Source organism: Labrus bergylta, chromosome 18, assembly GCF_963930695.1.
Source record: "Labrus bergylta chromosome 18, fLabBer1.1, whole genome shotgun sequence".
Classification (NCBI taxonomy): domain Eukaryota; kingdom Metazoa; phylum Chordata; class Actinopteri; order Labriformes; family Labridae; genus Labrus; species Labrus bergylta.
In genome coordinates, this window is record NC_089212.1 from 15,415,565 (window position 1) to 15,422,054 (window position 6,490).

The following is a 6,490-nucleotide window of genomic DNA, read 5'->3' on the forward strand; positions in this document are numbered from 1 at the left end:
TTTTTAGCCTTTATACTTTCTTGATAACGAATATCAAGTCTCAAATACTTACAAGCTACACGTCACTTACTTGTGCTAGCAACATTTTCTGTTTTAATCAATGTGCCTTTGCCGGGGCTTTCAATAATCAAACAAGCCAAGCACACCACGGCAGATGTCACATCCATACTCTGTGGACTATTAAAGAGGTTACCATGGCAGCACAGGGTGGTCAGACACCGACAAATCTATTATAGCTGCAACCACTGTATGCCATGCTGAAGACACTTTGTGAATTCAGATGTGTGAACGTTGTGCACAGAATAGAAACTCCATGCAGTCTGCAAAAACAATAAATGCCCACTTATTTTTCATGTATAAGTGCTGTCTGTAATCATGGATCCAAAACTCTGCCTAACAAGTAAATACATATTTAAGCCCTTATCTGAAGGCCACAAACTTATGTCCCTCCTTTGAAGCTGCTTGTGAGTGTTTTTAGGAGCTAACTTTTAACTCTGTGCTAACTTCTAACATTGTGTTTACAAGCTACAAGCTGCTTAACACACAGTGTTAGTTTTACCCCGCACTGCAATGCTCCACAAACATCATTTCCACTGACTGCATTTCAATCTTAATGGATCTTTGTCAGGTAATAAAAAATGATCTAGACTGTATGATTTAGAACTTCCCTCTGTGCCGTGCCCAAAGATATCAGAATGTACGAGCCTATAGGATCTACAATCGGAGAGAGAAGTGCAATATATCACCTTCCACATCAGCACAGAGGAAAACTGCATGGCAGCCTGCTGGTGCAATGTTGCACGTCTGCAGACGGAACTGTTACCGTTTCTGCACCGCACCGTTTATGATGAATGCAACCACAACTGTAACTCACAGCCTTCTGGTTTTCATCAAAGGTGTTTAAGATAGCAAAATGTCTAAGTGTCAGCAATATTTTGTACTTGTCGGGTTATGGACAGTTATGTCTAAGCTAATAATTCACTTTGCTGTACTGTGTGAAAAACAGCCACAATCCCGGTGTTATAGCTTGATATCAGCTGTCCTATCATGTTAAGACAGGAGAGTTCACACTCAGGCATTCTTCACACTTAATGTAAACAGATTAGCTTGGCACAGGATTCAAGTGTGCTCCTCTGGAACACATTATGTATGTCAAAAAAAAAAAAAAGCTTTCTAAAAGGTTGTCCAGGTTTTTCTTTTCCTCTTTGCTCATGTGGGGAGTGTGGATGTAGGAAAGAAAAAAAAACAAAGATTAGATAAAAAAGAAACAGAGGAGGCGTTAATGGGATACTGATTGATCAATACATTAAGGTGGGAGGTCACTGGAAGTTCAAGCTCGCCCACAAGAAAATCGTGTGTCACTCCAAGCAAGCAAATTAGGATCACATCAAATTCTAGAAAGGCGGTAGAAGCAGATTAGGTTCAGGGTAAAGCTGTGTGTAGCTGTGTAAGTGGGTGTGTATTCAACCATAGGTTTTGCGTCCGGTGCCAGCCCATTAGTGATGGACTCAATCCATGCAAGACCACATGGCCGGCTGTAACCGGTGAGTGGGTGGGAGGAGGTGGAGTAAACAGGAAGTCATTATTAGACTTCCTGCAGCTGCCTTACACCTACTGACCACATGGACTGAGTGGAAGAAATTCACTAATAAACTCAATATTAACAGGTGTTCCTCTCTACAAGCAAAGCACATACACGTGCTTTTTAACAACCAGCCTAAATACATTTTTTTAAGGGGATCTGTTTTTGAGTTATCAAAAAGAGGAAATATCCAAAAGTGTCTCGGTTTGCTCTAATGTGCCATTTTAATAAGAATGGGAAAGTCCGAGACAGAAGGACAAACGCCCAAAATGTGTGCACATATGTGGGTGGAGTGTGTGTGTGTGTGTGTGTGTGTGTGTGTGTGTGTACATGTGTTCATGGCGATCTGCCTGTGTGCGTCTCCTTGTGATTGAGTCAGGGTGCAGTTCTGTTTGAGGGAAACTTTGACAGTCTGGCGTCTTTGTTCTGAAGTTCAGACAGGGAAGCAGATGGCTCTTCTCAGTGTGACTTAGCGCACTAGCTAGCTGCGGCGTGCGACTTCCCTGCTTCTGGTGGTGCCACTGATATCGCTGTAAAGAAGACAAGAACCAAGCTATAGACTGAGCCCATCATTCAGAAACAACTACCCAGTTGTTCTCACCAATGTGCGAACAGAAGGTTTAAAATCATCTCTTCTCTGCTACTTCAGATACTTTTAAGTTACCGGTTGGTATGTTAAACAGTGGTCATAGCATTACATGTATTGTGTTCAGCTGTAACTTTGTTATGTAGTGTGTTAAAATAATTGTTTTTTTCTCAAGGGAAAAAAAGGGATATTACTAATCTGTTAAATAGCATCTCGAAAACAGAAGAAAAATGTCCGTTGAGAGGAAAACCACAATGGTAAATTGATTAATTAAACTGCGGTGAGCTCCAAGTAAAAATGGAACAAGTGATATTTCAGCCACAGCCACACCCAAATGAAACACTGTTGTCACTGGAAAGAGTTACTCTATTAAAGAACCATTGGTATGTTCGAGGCTTTATTAAACAATAAACATTTCCAATGCCAGATTTATAGGGTGCCATTCATTGGCTTGTCACCGACTGAACATGACACAATCAAAGGCAAATTTAACGAACCAGAGATTTCACCTGGTCGTAAAAAGCCTTCCATTTAAAACAAAGCCTGCTTGAGGCTGATGACTGTAACTCCTGTTAGCCACATGACTCTGATCAGCTGATTAAGCCCTACCTGCTGAGACATTGTTCCCCATTAAGACCGTCAGCTCACAAGACCAGACCTCAAATTCCACTCCTAATTTGAAAAAAAAACTTTATCTACAGTGGCAATATTCTCCCTCTTTAACACGCTCTCTGTCTCCCCCCGTTCACAGGACGGTTGGTCTTTAATGTATTTCAGAGAACATCTGCTAACTATCACTGAACCTCGTGGGATTTCCATTTAGCCCAGTTAATTACTCTATCAAGCCAGGTTCATTATCATATTCCTCCTCTTAAAAAATGCAACCGACACTGTGCCACTGTGTGTGTTTGTGTGTGTGTGTGTGTGTGTGTGTATAGGTGTACCCAGCCATGCTAACACGCTGCTGTAAGTGCATGGGCTCTCTCTTAAACACATTCCTAATTGCAAGTGGTTCAGCTATAATACACGTGGTAATGAAGCGGAGCCGTCTATAGGAGCCGGCCCGAGAAGTCGCGTAGGGGATGTGTTAGTTTGCGTCTCCGGGGAGGACAGTGATCGCGTATTAATCTTGATGAACAACAGCCCTGTGACTTCTGCTTGTCTGTATCGTTCCCCACAGAGGTTAGTCCAGGTGACTGATGGTACCGCCTCTCCGTCTCAGAGGAGTAGTATGTGAAGAGGTTCATTTGAAACTCCTGACACCCACTGTTTGAAAAATGTGACACTTGATCTTAAAAATTGTTGTTGGCTTGCTGATTTCATTCATTAATTTTTCTAAATGATTCATGTTCCAAAGTGGGCATACACCATGTTCTCCAAAAGCTTTTACCCTAAAAAAAAATAGTTTTTCAACAAAGTACAAAGCCAGCCGGGTGTGTAGTTTAACGAATGAGAGGACATTACTCACCCAGAAGGTCAAACTTCTCCTTCTGGGATCAGCAGACAATCGCACACCAAAAAAAAAAAAAAATATTAACACATCAACAAAAATTGTCTTTCCCAATATGGATACCAAGGATTTCAAAAGGACGCCCTTTATAATGAGTTTACTGTCACATCATTTATGAAGTGCTTTCAAGTGAGTGACTATTGTTTTCTTCTTCTAGAGGTCACTGGATTGAAAGCATCGCCAGCTGTTCCGCTACACAACCATCAAAGAAAAACAATCATAGATCCATCTTAGAAACTGTATTGGGCTGGAGGCTTGGCAGGATCCGTGGAGCTGTCTGGATGTAAAAAGGTTACTGGCTCAAAGACTTGTTTTGAGATATAGCTAACCTCAAATGCCTTAACAAATCATAGGCTGTATGTAAAACATTAAGTGCAAGAAGTGAATTGCATCTGCTAGTTTCTTGACCAATTGTTCTTAGCCTGATCTTTTTTATTGTGAAGCCCAAAGTGATCATTTGGAAATAAGGGTGAAGCTTAAGAGGAGCAAGAGATTAGCTAATGCTAAATTATCAGTTTAGAATAGTTATTGGGATGCCAATAACAGCTAAATTTACTTTATGAATTATGAACTACTTCTTGGTGTGTCTTAAGAAGAAGTTGTGCTGGAAAAGGTATTCATAGGGCACTGGTGGCGCAGTGGTTAGTGTGCGCGCCCCATGTATGAAGGCTGTAGTCTTCCAAGCGGGTGGCCCAGGTTCAAATCCTGCCTGTGGCTCGTTTCTCTCCACTGTCCTCTCTCTCAATTAAATGCACAAAAATATATTGTTCAGGTAGCTCATTCCACAGCTAACAAAAGGCATCTACTGAGGACAGATTCATGTTGTGTATTATCCTGCTTTTCTGGGACCGCGTGACTGCATCAATGTTTTCCTTTTATACTAGGCAATGTGACAGATTTTGAAACTGCCTTCTTGGAAGGCTCTGCATTTGATATAAATTGCAAACAGTTTTAACAGCATTATATTAACTATCAATCAATCCTTTCTGATAATTGCCTTTTCCATCCTGATTGTGAAATCAGCACCGCACTGAGAAGCTCTACAGTACATACGGATTGGCTTCCTGTATATGCGGGTCTATATGGCGGTGGGTGTTCACTGAGTGCAGAGCAGTGAAATCTACCCTTTGATGAGATTAGCTGAGTGGTGTACTTGAAATAACCTTTCATGCGCTGCCATTATTGTATTAATCTATTCTAAAACAATTTGGTTGAATTAATTAGGCCCTACATATTTCAGCAATGCTCACAGCCTGCCTGGAAACAGATGGCTCTGAGGGTGAGCCACTCTCCAACGAACGTGTACGGCCGAGGAGCGAACGAGGCTCGAGAAGAGGAACAAGAGTGATGAGGGAGATGGGAGAAGAGGAAGAAAATGGTGGTGTGAAAGGAAGGAAGAATGAAAGTTAAGAAAAAGATGTGTCATCAACACCTCTGTATTGTGTACCTGACAGACTGAGGAGAGAAAATGAGTCGAGCAAAGAGAGAAAGTTGATGTGGGTGTCAGGTCCTAATGCCTGTCAGTTCTCCTGCAGCTGACAGGAGATTGGTAGCTTAACAACAGTTGGGCGAAGGAGGCTATTATCTCAATCCTACAGTGTTCTGGATGGGTTCAACCTTGAACAGCTTGTAGATGATGAGCCTATCCATATGGTGTTTAAATCGCTCAGCGTTTCCTAAGCCATTAACCTTCAGGACACCTTGCACTCGTCCTCTGCTTTGACTGACAGCTCTGTGTAGAGTTTTATAAATCATCCCCCGTATCGAGTAATATTTCAAACATGTATAATGCAGTAAACCCACCGATTTATCAGTGATTCCAAAACTTTCTTTTATTTGCAAAGGAAGACAAGACCGGTCTGATCCTTAAGTGCCCTCGTATGTGTCTGGGGTAGTTGGACTTGTTCGTGTGTTTTTGTTTCCAAGTTATTTTGCGTTGTCTTTTAATTCTATCTTTTTGTTGAGTGATTGTTTTTCTTGTTTCTTTCTTTTTTTTTTTTTTTGTTTATCTTCTCTTTTTTTTTGTTGCATTTATCAGAAATTATTTTGAGTCCACATTACTTTAATCATCAGGGGGCCCCCCCAACAGATATCTGAACCGCAGATTGGAAACCAGTTATTTGTAGTTCTTCCTGGTTTTGATGTCCCCACGCTGACTCACAGCTGATTTTAACTCTCAAAGAAGTGCAGCAAAGTGGTGAGGACAGTCAGAATGTTTTTACAGACTGCGGCATGGAGATTTAAGAGCAGAGTGCTGAAGTGCCGAGGCGTTTACAAGCTGCCGCCACATCATGGCAGACAAGTTAATGGGCGGCCGAGAAGAGGTGGATCATAATGCACTATGTGGCCTGAGTCCAGCTGAGTCTTGACTTTTTAAATAGGATTCTCAACCTTGCAGATGACGATGCCATCAGAGAGGAAGGACAACAAAAGGAGAGAAAGTGAGAGCAAAGAGGGAGGGAGGGAGTTATGGGAGGGCGGAGAGAGAGTGAGAAAGATGATACAGACATGTGGGGTTAGCTAATGTTGCCACTGAGTGTTTAGCTCAATCCAAGTCCACATCAGCTCTTATTTCAGGGCTTGAGTAATGGACATGAAACCTCTGGCACTGTCTCCTGAGCCAGGGATTAAAGTTTTCTAACTCCTGACTTGGCAGGAGAAGCAGCAAATAATACCTTTTACCTGAAGGGGGGGGGGGGGACGTTGAAGTGAGTGATGTCATAGGAAGAGCTTAGATATACAGAAAACAAAACACAAAGGGTGTGATATGCCGCTGTCAATCAATTGATTTTTATATTTCTTTGACACGGAC